At 37.2% G+C, this 13375-nt stretch overlaps 1 protein-coding gene across 1 annotated transcript in view; it reads left to right on the forward strand.

Moving 5' to 3' along the window:
- The first annotated feature begins 5313 nt into the window (after positions 1 to 5313).
- Positions 5314 to 13375, forward strand: part of LOC134212481 (A disintegrin and metalloproteinase with thrombospondin motifs 7) — a 655262-nt gene continuing 647200 nt past the window's right edge. Inside the window, exon 1 of the mRNA XM_062690387.1 lies at positions 5314 to 5886. The gene's annotated coding sequence lies outside the window, so the exon portion shown is untranslated. The remainder of the gene's footprint in view (positions 5887 to 13375) is intronic.

Consider the following 13375-nt stretch of genomic DNA (forward strand, 5'->3'; position numbering starts at 1 on the left):
GCGCATCTTTTTCAGCAATATTAACCCGATTACCAGCAGGGTTGCTGGTGCTATGGATTTGGTTGATCAGCCGTTTTTTAAGGATGTATAAAATCATCGGAACTCGGTTTGCATTTGGTGAGATCAACCCAATATTATTTATTATTAACTGTCGTATCCTTGGTCTAATCTTTGGATCTCAACTGATCCTTTTTCCTCAAAAATCTTTTACTGAATGGGTACGGTACTTCATACTCGAGCCGACTGTCGCTACAGACTTTGCGTTTACCTAATGACTTTCGAGATGAGATTTGATGATTAGAGTACATGTTCCTAATAATTCAGTCATTTTATCTACTGATCTTTGTTATTATTTGCTTTCATATTCAAGACGTCATGCCTTTTCGTTTAATAACGTTTTAGACCACTGGTGCTCAGCGGTTTGGGTTTTTTTTTTATCTTTTAATTTGCTTGTAACACAATATAAATGCACTTTCGCCTTGCCAGTTAGTGCTTGGACCAAAACTTTTAAATATATCTATTAGATGAGGATATTAAAACGAATATTGGTATCAATTAATTGCATATTATTTGGCAACTCGGCCGTACGAAAACTATTTTTTTGTTAAATATCTTGGCTGTGCATATAGAAATGGACAAATTGATATGAAATTTGCGAAAAAGAATCCACGTGTCTTGGAGGGACTCGAACCCTCAACCTCCTACTCTCTAGATAGGCGTGATAATCCCTACACAATAAGACCACTTAAAAGTCACGTTTGCGGAAAAGCCATCAGAATCCGAGTACCAACCTCCACCGCGGTTAGCTCTTTTTTGCAAATTGAATATCTTTCGGATGCTTGATTTGTCCAATCGTTCTGATCACTTTTCCGCAAATGGTCTAGTATCGTAGAAATTTGACATCGACATAGGGAAAGAGAATCCTGAACAAAATATGACTAGAACACATCGAGATAGAGAGATATCGAGATATGGAGGTTATTGAGTGGCTTCGCATACGTTACTTTTGGTCTTATAATAGAGGTATATAACCAAATAACCTTTTTGGTTTTGGCATCTAGAATCACTGCTAAGAATTTTACCTCGTTACTGAATGGAATTACCTTTTCTCAAAGCTCAACGGGTTTTTAAGTTATATTTCTTTATATTTCTTTTAGTAAAACGGCTATAGTACTTAGCCCCTATTCATGCACCACAAATGGGTGAATTCGATGTTAGGCCCACGGTACGTCCTGAATTCGTCCTTCAGCTCGTCGGCGAATAAGCGAATATGCTCCCAATGAAGTTGAAAGATTTGCAGTTCAACGAATCGAATTTCAAATTGCTTTGTCTTGTTTCATCATTTTTATTTGTCACTAATTTGTCGTGAGAATTATCGTTGAACAGTTGCAAACATTGTTTGAGTAATCAACTAACAAAAGCTGATATTCGGCATTCATTTGTTGCGATCTCGTTAAAACGTTTTGCTGTGCTGTCTACAATGCGAATCTTGGCATATTTTTTGCAAAGATTCCGAAATAAAAACAAAAATTCAGGCTACCTGATTTTTATTTGAAGATGAGGTCTTGTTCTATAGCTATAAAACATCTAATTATACATATAAACGTTTCCATGCTGCAAACACTTGTTGGTGCGCAACATATTCATTATCATTCGATTGGTGCCAAACTAGCGACACGGTGTCCGTGCAACATAACACAGCCTAATTTCATCGCTAGTGTGTGGGAGGTGTGCAACAAAACAAGAAACGCAACACGCTCTACTGCTCACCAAATTTAATCTTTAATCTCACTTTAACGGAGCTCCTGCTGGCATAAAATATATACGCTCCAATATGAGACATAAAACATTTTCAATAACAATAAACTACTAATTAAAAGATTATTTTTAAAAAATATTTTCGTTGATAACGACGAAAATGTCATAATATAGTACTATAGAAAATCTCTTGTTGCACCAGTGAAGATTTTGTGTTGAAGATAGTTCCCATAATTGATGTACATATTAAGGATCTTGTGACTATAAATGAAATAATCCATGATTTTTTTTTTAATTTGTGTTTAAGAATCTGACTCTCCTACATTGCAATTTTTCGATAGGTAGCCTTAGGTTTTGTATTTGGAGAAATGTATTTTTGGACAAAAATATAGAACTATCAAAGCGTTATGAGTTTGCATTAGCATTGAGCAATTCGTAAAAAATCGTAGGTGGTACAAGCCTGGACTTTTCTATGAGACTGAGAGTAGCATCCCTTTTATCCGTTTATCACAGATATTGATTTGGGATTAATCCCTTTCTCTTAGATAGAAGCAAAGCACTCTCCAATAGTCGAGATCTGTCCTGGCCACGGCTTTGCAAGTGGAAGGTGAAGGATGAATCTATGACAAAAGGTCGAGGGACAAAAGGTCGACAGACAAAAGGTCGAAGGACAAAAGGTCGAATGGACAAAAGGTCGAAGGGACAAAAGGTCGACGGGACAAAAGGTCGAATGGACAAAAGGTCGACGGGACAAAATGTCGAAAGGACAAAAGGTCGAAATTACAAAATTGGTTAAAATTGAAAAGCTATAGTATTGAGAACAAAACAAATGAAAACTATGATGTGAGTACCGTCATCGGGGGTGACACTTGGCCAAATAAGGGTCAGATTGGCCCATGTTTTCAACAAATTCAGCACAAGGAAAATGTAATATAAGACCCTTTCGAGCGATTCAGATAGCCGACCTACAGACTCTAATTTCTACACAAAACTCTATCACTAATATGCAATATGCATAAGCACATTCATTCATTTATTTAGCTTACATCTAAACAGAAACCACTGAATCAACAATTTGACGCCACAATACACGAGTTAATAATTCGAGAACACGGAGTTCTGTTTAAAAAAAATAAACTTCTCACTACCTTCACTGTACACAACCAACTGATAACTTAACTACATTACAAGTATGCTAAGTCTGCACTGGCTCGGTAGGTACAGGTTTGATGATCGCCCTCGATATCGTTCGCCTGGTTCTGCTGATGCGCCTCGATGTTGCCAACTCCAAAATGCTGACACCGATGGGAACGTCGATGGAAATTCACAAAGTCCGGTCGGCAACGACGTTAACTCACGGTTCGATACCGCATCTCTCCAGCCTCGAATGCGCCCTACGCTCGCCAAGTCGTTTTACACTTGGTCTGCCCACCTCGCTCGCTGTGCTCCATGCCGTCTCGTATCTGCCGGATCGGTAGCGAACACCATCTTTGCAGGGTAGTTGTACGGAATTCTTGCAACATGCCCTGCCCATCGTACCCTTCCGGCTTTAGCTACCTTCTGGATACTGGGTTCGCCGTAGAGCTGGGCTTGCTCGTGGTTCATTGTTCGCCGCTACACACCGTCTTTTTGTACACCGCCAAAGGTGGTCCTCAGCACCCGTTTCTCGAATACTCCGAGTGCTTGCATATGCACAATCATGATTTTATCCTGAAACACTAATGCAGGATCGTTCATGCTGTGTACCATGAGAGAGATTTTTTCGTTAATGTTGTACAATATACAACATGTTTGAGTGTTAAAATGATTCGTACGGTTGAATCACCGAATAATGTGCATAATGTAAACTGTTATGTACGGCTTAAGGCCAGTCTTTGTGTACATGATTCAGTGTTTATTTCTTATTTAAAACCAATAATAACGTCACTTTGAATTAAAACCAATAATATTCCCATCTAATACATGATGATGAGTGGAAAATGAATTTGACACACATTTATACAAGAGACTTCTGATTCTCCATGATCGACATCGGAATGTAATGTATAGGAATGTATAGGAAGTCGCGTTGGTGTAATAATTAATTATACGACACTGAATCAAAGATACCAAAACCAACGTATTTCACTCAAACATGCACTCGTAGCGACACGTGTTACAAGAGCACGATCTAACAAGTTTTAATTTTTCAGTTCTCGTCCCGAGAACTAATCAAAATCATACAATGCTCGCCCTGGCTGTTGAATATTCACCGTAAATTGGTTAAAGAACTGCCCATGAAATAAAGAAGGAGAAATCTCTGGGAAATGTAACAAGCTAATTTTTTTTCAGAAACATGTTTTCAAACTTGTCGTATATTTAGTATTTTTCATGTATACAGAATTATAGATTTTTAAATTTTGTCCATTCGACTTTTTGTCCCCTCGACCTTTTGTCCCGTCGACGTTTTGTCCCCTCGACCTTTTGTCCCGTCGACCTTTTGTCCCGTCGACCTTTTGTCCCGTCGACCTTTTGTCCTTTCGACCTTTTGTCCCTTCGACCTTTTGTCCCATCGACCTTTTGTCTCTTCGACCTTTTGTCCGTCGACCTTTTGTCTTTCGACATTCTGTCCCAAAGCCGTGAAGGATAGTTAGTTGGACACTTGCTTAAGAAAGATGCAGAGAACTTTACGACTTTTCTAGGGTGCCACAGGAGTTTTTTTTAATGGTGGGAGGTTATAACAGTAGGAATCGTTTTGGTAGGATGTGAAACACAGAAAAATCTAAGATAGAAATAAAATGTTGGAAAGGGGTGAGCCTGGAATTGAACCCAGACCTCCTACATTTAAGGTAGAAGTGGTAACCACTAGATCACCGAGCTCGTCATAGAGCTATCGAAGTGTTATGAGCTCATCAAAAACTATGAAAGGAATTAGGCTGCATAAAATATGTTTAGCAAATTGGGCAAATGAAGACTGTCTGACTTCGAGAAAGTCAATATTACCAATAAGTTAATGAATGACGGTTTAGCATATTTTCCATGGATAATCTGCATTTTCCGCAGATTTGATGTCCATATTTTATATTTTATAATAGGATGGTTATCTTGCTACCCTGCCATATATTAACCACTCAACAGCAGAACTGGAAAACTCGCTGCTTGTGCCTCCACACGTACTTGGTCCGCATTAATGGTGAATCGTGAGAAAGGAAAAAATCTTCTCATCGTGTATCGCATCGCCCATCCGCGACTTCGACATCATACATGTACATTAGAAAGGAAAACCCGCGAAGAAACAGATCGGACCATGCTGATGATGTGTGATGCTGCTGAGGCGTCGTCAACGGCATTAGCGTCGCTCGTTGGTGTTGGCATCTACCGACGGTGACGACGACGACGACGCCGGCATATCATATCAGCTGCTTCTGGCCTGGCCTGGCGTTAGCTGTCTGGAATGAAGTGTTTTGTGTGTTGTGTACGCGCGCACCGCATCGCCCAGCAACCGCTTCCCGGTCCTGCTTGCAAATATGATTGTTGGTCGCGTTAGTTATGTTTCAAATTTGGTAACGAGCGGTCACGAGTGGGAAAAAAAAACGGAGTGCGCGCGCGTGTTTCTTTCGGTTCGCGAATTCGTCGTGGAGGTGCTTTTGTTTGGCGCAATTTTCGATTGCCTCGAATCTCATCCGTTGAGAGGATTAAACAAGGATTCTGTTGGGGATTTGGGCCGAAGTGCGTTAGAGTGTGTGATAAGAGAAGAAATGGGCACGTCGCGAAAATGACGAATAGTTTATTTGAAATGTAGAATGTGCGTGCTACGCGGAAGATTGTCAAAAGTTGATTGAGTGATTGTTAGCACAGAACGTTATTTAGCCGAAACAGAAGTTCGTCGCCGGGGTCAAATTACGTAGGCCCGGAATTTGGCACATATGCTTGCAGATTGGATCGTATAGACGAAAATAAATGAGAGATTTGTTGTGCTCTGGAAACATAGAAAATGTGAATGAAAGTGAAAAGCAAGATTGTTTGTGCTAATTGCCAAAATTAGTGATTGTGGATAACGTTTGCAATTTTTGGATGAATCGTTCATGATGGAAGATGGTGGTGACCAGTAGTGATATGGTGATTCGATCGAAGCTATAAGCAAATCACGTAAGTATGCCCGTAAATTTCTTTCTATGCCTCTTCTACTGCAGTAAACAAGATGAATTTATCTAAAAAGGGTTTTGTGTTTTAAAATTTAATATTAGATTTTTTAATGATTTCTCAGAAAAATACACTTGGTTTCTATTTCAAAACATAGGCAACCCAAAAACTAAGTAATATTTTTCAGGTGTGTGTGTGTGTGTTATTACAATCTAACTTCCACTGTCTGGCAGTGGCATTATGGATAAAATATTCGTGCAACCATTTTAGTTTAATATAATTGCAAGAATCTTAGATCCGGGAGCTAGAAGGTGATAGCTCTATTGTTACTCCTATAGCCCATTTCAAGAACGCAAGCAATCCGAAGCTATAGTCGTATACAATAAGCCCCGCGTGATTACACCCACATATCATATGGATATCTGAAGTGCATTCATACTTACTGGATAAAAAATCAATTATTTGATCCTGGCGCGTATTTAGTAATGAAATCAATCAATACATATTTGGAAATGCGTTTATGATTCATCATAAATTACTTACCATTTTTCCAACATCACATCCTTGATCACATTAGAAAGACAGGATCATTCTCCTATAGCAGAATTCGTACGACTGAACATCTATCATTCGAACATAGAAAAGTGTTATCGCAATACACTGATTGCAAAAAACATCATAAGATGCAGAAATGATGAAGTTCCGTTGGAATTTTTGCAAGAAAAATTGAAATAGGAAGCATGAAACAAGCTCACCGCGTATTCCAGTATATTTCAGTCCATCCATGCTGCCATTAACATGAACCAAAGAGTTCCCAGCAGGTCCATACGGTCGTCATTGCCGGTTTCGAACTTCGGCGCTGCAGTTTCTGTGAATCTCGCGTTTTATTTTGATATAGGAAACATAGCAAGAACATAATGAGACAATCAGTGTTGCCACTTATTTTTCGAACCTCACCTTCATTTTCAGGCGTAAAAATCTTTTTCTCCTTTATTTGTGAGCAAAAAATCTTGAAAAAAAATTTTATGTACTTAAGGCTGAAGCGCATAACATCGTTCGTCATTTCGCCCGTCAAATTTGACATTTTCCCGTGTATAAACTGTCAAATTCGACGAGTTGATTGGCGAACTTGTCTTTGTGCTCCAGGCTTGTTCAAAGGAAAACATTCAAAAACTTGAATAGGTGCTTAATAGCTGAAATATTCACTTTTTTAAAAATATACAAATGTTTTTAAATCTGTTGGGTTTTTAGAAGCAGGTAGATATTTGTAATGAGAGTATATTTTGAAACGAGTTTCGAGGTATTTTTGTACCATCCCATTTATTGCAAATCAAGGTGATCAAAAGTTATAAACCTTTCAGGTTTGTAGTGTGAATATTTTGACTTTTTGCATTTTGAATTGAATTGCAACGTTAAAGCCATCTTGGCAACTCCTTTCTTTTTAACATAACATTTTTTAACGCAAAATAGCATTAATCATGCTGGTATACCGTATATATATTCAGTCGGTTACTAACCAAAGATTTAATAAAGTTATTCGGCCAAAACAGCCTTTTGACAGCTGCTGCCGAATGAGGGATGGGATAGAAATGTTGATGAACTTTCTTAATAATGGAAATACCAGCTTTCCTTCTCGCCGTTTACCGCCCAGCGATGTCTCGCAACTTTTCGTCGTATCGGCTTGCTCTTCGATCTGATTAGTTTTGCAAAGATTTGCACCCCTGAGCTCCCGCAAAAGTTTGGAATCTTCTTCAGGATCGAACTGAGGTAATGTTCTCCAAATTCTTTGGATCGATGAGACAAGCTGTCTTAAGAACGGGATCATTCAAGAGTTTGATTGTTTGCTTCACCAGCTCCACATAGAAATTACATGCGAGAGAATAGAAAGTTACCTTCAGCGGTTAATCAAAAGGTCCTGCCAGATTATCTGCCGCTAGCCCTACGTAGGTCTTCATTTTCTCGTGAAGATGTTGTTCAAAGTTTTGTAAGCCATTTGTCTATGATATTTTTAAGAAATTCATCTTTCAAGATGTTGGAAAGGATAATCAGATAAAGCGATTTAATTTCACTGTACATGTTCGTATACTCAGGGCTTTCCGATACGTCCGGAAAATACGACTGACTTTATTAACAAGCAGTAAGTCATCCCGAGTAGAAGAAAATAGCTGAATAATATCAAATGTTGATAAGATAGTAAAATGAGATATGAACATGATTGATATAAGAGATAAAAGATCAAACGACAAACGACAATATAATTTATGCTATTTATAATAAGAGATCAGTATCATGTGCCATTAGTTTGTTCTTATCCATAGCATATCTTGATATTTAAATGATATTTCGGTGCAAATTTTTGATATTGTTGCCTGTTCTTTTATCTCTTATATCAATCAAGTCTATATCATGTTTTTGACGTAGGACTTACGTCTTTCTTTACTATACTGGGTGTCATTTAGATTTTTGGAAATCTAGAGCGTTACGCTGGAAGGGAAGATTTCAAACGATACTAGCGCCTTTATCTTTCGATGGATTTTTAATATTTATATATCAATCGACTCGGACACTCTCCAGCAATATGCCTATTTCATTGAAACTTAATAATCTTAACGATAGACTATTGCAAATTTCAATTCTTGTCAAAGCCAGCAAAAATTTCATATGTAATCAATCCCGGGCATTCCTAACACGGACATCAGAATGCGGTATGTCACGGGCCTTCGTGTCTAGCGGAAGATTTTTTTCGTGTATAAAAGAAGCAGTGCCTGCCGTGTGTGAGCCATTACAATTTGTGACAGCAACGCGTTCTGACGTGCTTTTTGCTCACGCATTGTTCGTTTCGTTCGTTCGTTCGCTGTGTTTGTTTCAGTAGCACTGCCGGTGGGTCTGCGAATATGCATGAAAGGAGTGGGCGCATTTTTTTGTTATTCTGTGCTTGATGATGGTCAGATGCAGTGGTGTCGGTTGCGATGGATGCAATCGCCCATCGCATCGCTCGGAGTTCATGGCTAGTGGCCGATGATGGCTGAGGCAGCGAGGGCAGCGGTGGTGGATGAAGAAGAATAAAATTAGAGGGATTTGGTCTGCTCATCCACGAAAAGTGATTGGTTTCATAATCCACATGATCCCGGGATGGGTACGAGTCAAGGCATATGACGGACCATATGTTAAGTTGTGCTTGGTATTAAACAACACGTACATTAAAACATGTTTATACTATAACAGTTCTGATTCCCCAGCAAAAAAAATTAAAATAATTACTTTCAATTATTTGCAGAAGGCATTAGCAATTAAAGATGCACAATCAGCAATAGTGTTAATATCCATTTTAGATTAGAAAATTTCGCTGTATTACATGTAAATCTTTTAAAAAAGTCTTGCTAATAAAGACAAAAAAAAACTTCATCTTATTCTTTGTTTTTCTTTTTCTGAGAAATTGTATTACTAAACTTGACGTAGACTCGCAGTTTGGAATCACAACATGAAATATTTTTTTGTTGATGTATAAACAGTTCCTCCTCTATTTTAATCAGGGAATCAAAAAATCGTCATCTTCGGATGTTTTGCTACGATAAAACCACCCATACACGACATCGCAATCATTGCTCAAAATAATTGCCGCATATCAGGGGTATAATTTATCAGGATCTTACTTAGATCGGATCATGCAATACTAATGATAATCGTCAAATCACAGAGACGCTGAGCATTTCCGACGGCTGTTCTGTTGTTATTTGAGCAGCAAAATGACTTATTGTTATGCTCTCCCAAAATGGGGATCCTAGAGTGACAGTTGATGAAAAGCCAAATTTTGCTACGGAATTGTTATCTTAAATGTTTATTTCCAACGAGCAATCGCTAGCTGCAATGATCGTGAAGTGTTACACTAAGGATAATGCAGTTATCATTATCATGTTCGTCAGTTTTGATTCCCTGATTTTAATAGGGTTACTGCTTGACTTGTTTCTTATTGTTGTGATTTTTTTTCAACAGTAAGCACGCATGTTAGCAAAAAGAAACAACGAAATTGGTGCTGTATTTCTTTGTTTGGAAAACGGGACAGTTCCCCTAAAATAGCACATTTTGCCCAAGTTTGAAAATTTTATAAATAGAATTTTTAAACTTCAAATACTATCATCAATAAGAAATCTATAAATGCCCTACATTTGCTAGAGTAAACAAGGGCTTAATAGTTAGAAACAAAGCAATTCTAATTATGTATTTAATTATTAGTTTTATTTCCAGAAGTTTTGAATAAACGAATTGCTAATAATTCTACACAGCATGAAAGTTGGCGTTTCCAATATCAATACCTTTAATCAAACTCCATAGATCCAAAAGTTAGAAGTTAAATGTGAATACGTTACGTTTATTCAAGTCCTACGTCTACTTGCGGTTATGTTGAAAACATTACCCATTGCTTGTTTTTCATTCTGTTCATGACTTCTACCAGGGATGGGATCGTAGAGGTGACGACGGTGGCGCTGGGCAGTTCAATAATGGTCACAGTTCGAATAGACCGTAAAGTACATGATAAGCTTTGAAAAACGATCAACATTCCGTTTGACTACTGAGTCAAGCGATAGCCATCTGGTAGCTGACGGATTTTACTGAGTGAAAACTGCCTTATCGGTCATGATATCGGATTAAAGTATCGGCCAAAAATGAGAAAAAAAACAGAACACTTAATTTCAAAATGCACAAAAATCTTGAAAAATCTTATTTCTTCAAAAAAATCTTTAATCTTTATATAAAGATATCTTTATCAAAAAATTTAAAAAAAAACTTTATAAATAAGATAAATCTTTATATGTGGCAACACTGGAGACAATCCCACAAAACTAATCCATTTCCAAAAAAAATGGCAGAGACTTTTAGCTCCCATGAAGCTTCCACATTATACACATTTTTTTACGTATATTTCTTAGAATAAATCACAAAACCGCACTTTTTTCAACAGAACAATCGCGCAAGTTGCGATATACCTATCCGGTAGAAACCTAGAACCGGAAAAATTCTAGCGGTAGCACCAGCCGAAATACAAACTTTACGATATCGAAGGCAAAAATTCGCCGTCCACTAAGTAATATTTTTCAGGTAAAGTAAAATGTACTTAATGTTAAACAAAAGTTTTTAATTGATAAGATGAGTGTGTATTACTTTTGCACGAAGCAGGCGCATTACATAGGGGTACGCAGTCTAAAAGTGTGGCCAAAACTATGAAAATCATTTTATCGTCTGTAAATGTATTCAATATAAACAGCAAAGTGTTTTTTGTTTTTGTGCTTTTTACATTCATCTAGCAGTGAAGTATGACCACTGGCCGGGTCAGTTATTGTTATTTGAGAGAGCATCACTTGGGGCAAGAACGCTTCTTAAGAGAACCTTATCAGAAGTTTTATTTTGCAGAGCATATTATTGTAAAATAGGTAAAAAAGAGCGAGCAATTAATATCACGAATATGGATCACCTGAAAACGGTTTCAGATCGAATCATGCGTGAAAACGTTTTACATACCCTCATTATCGGTATCTTTATTCATTTTCACCTTAAAATCATTAAAATCCAAGAAAACATGATGAAACGAGCACATTTGTTCATGCGTAATTACGATAAAACTAGCTATGAAATTATAATAAAGTTTTAGCAGCCGGCATTGCTTACAAGTAAACAATATTGTTTCAAAGTCCCATGGCAAACTAGTATTAATACTTGAGAGCACAAAAACGAAAAACAATATGCAAAATAATAAAAAAATATATATTTTTGACTTTTGGACAGAATTTGAACTGAAAATCTCTTCAATGTCGGCTGACCAGATTATTTCGGTGAAAAAACGGGACGGTACATGTCAAAAAACATGTGTGTAGTTGTGGAAAAATACACAAATATTTCACTCTTCAAAGGACCCAAACAAAAACACGAAGGAACAGTAATTACGCATCTCTCAATATTTAAAAAAATGTGGAATTTTGAAATTTTATTTTGATCTACTCTTAGACATGCATTGAGGATTTTATTCTTGACCAATATCAAAAACTTTTCCAATTCTGAACAATTGAAAATAACAAATAATAGTCAAAGTATCCTACCTAAGGCCGGTTTTGGACATTAGAAGGCTAAAAAAAATCCCGTCCACATACATGGGAGCGAATTTTGCAGACAAAGCTCCTGATGTGTAAACTAAACTTAAAATGCGTGAGAACCTAGCTTTTAATCCGACTAAATATTTTCTCGGTATGAAACTGCCTTAAATTCGATTTTGTTCATTTGATTTATAAATGACACATTCCGTCGTGACGTTACAACGTTTTGACGTACTTTTAAATCGTTTTTTAAGAAAACTTGACTAAAACATCAGTAATATGCATATTATTATATATTCTGAATCCTTATAAAATTTCGAATCGAATAGATATATAAACACCGAATATGTGTAATTTTTTGTAAGATTCTTTGAAAGATTCCACCGAGTAGAAACAAAAAGCTGGTCTATCGAGCATCTCATGTAAAAATTGAAAATTTTATGAAAAAATACATTTAAATAGGGAGTGAGTGCTAATAGTGGACCCCGTGCGTATAATGGACCCCCTGAACAAAATCCCAAATTAACGCTGGAATCGACAATTTTCTGGAAGCTTCCGTCGGGTGAAGTTGCTTCATGTAACAGGACAACAGTTCCATACATTTGTTATGGACAGGGAAACAGAAATTAAGTTATATTAACTAATTTGTAAATGTAAATATGCTAAAGGGTCCATTACTAGCACACAAGGGGGGGTCCATTATAGGCAACAGGAATATGTGGGAATGGAAACAAACTCGACGTTGCATATTATGGACCCGGGGGTGGCCATGATAGGCATGCTAGCTACATAATTTCAAAATGCCTTTTTTATTGGTAAAAATGAATGTTTTGCCTAGTTTTATGCACGAAACACGATGCTAGTACCTGTTGCTTGTCATCTGGTGCAGCAGAACTAAAATTTGTTAAGAGGCTCGCTCTAGCGAAGCGAATGAAGTGAATTTTAGTCGTTAAGGGGTCCATTACTAGCACTCACTCCCTAATATATTATAGCAGTAGAAGGAAGTGTGTACAGATAGACTTCATATTCCGAAATCTCGCTTTGATACTTGGGTTTTCAAACCCCAAACTGTTTGAAGGTAACTGCAATAACAGAACTAGCTCTGAAAAATTGTACTTATAGATTATATATTCCATGTGAAATACAAGATACTTCAAGAAATATAACATTAGTTATCTGATGAGTACATTTAGGGTGGTCGGTATTGGCCATTTTTAACTAATACCGGTATTCGGTATTTGATAGAGTCAATACCGGTAATACCGGTAGAATACCGGTTTTTGTGAAAATTTCAGGTATTAAATGAATGACTTTTGATTTGGACTTTTGGATGAAAAACAACATTTGTTGACAAACTTAAAATGTTAAAATCATTGCTTGTTGAGTTTCACAAAACGAAACTGAAGTAG

This window comes from Armigeres subalbatus, chromosome 2 (genome assembly GCF_024139115.2).
Source record: "Armigeres subalbatus isolate Guangzhou_Male chromosome 2, GZ_Asu_2, whole genome shotgun sequence".
NCBI classification, from domain to species: Eukaryota; Metazoa; Arthropoda; class Insecta; order Diptera; family Culicidae; genus Armigeres; species Armigeres subalbatus.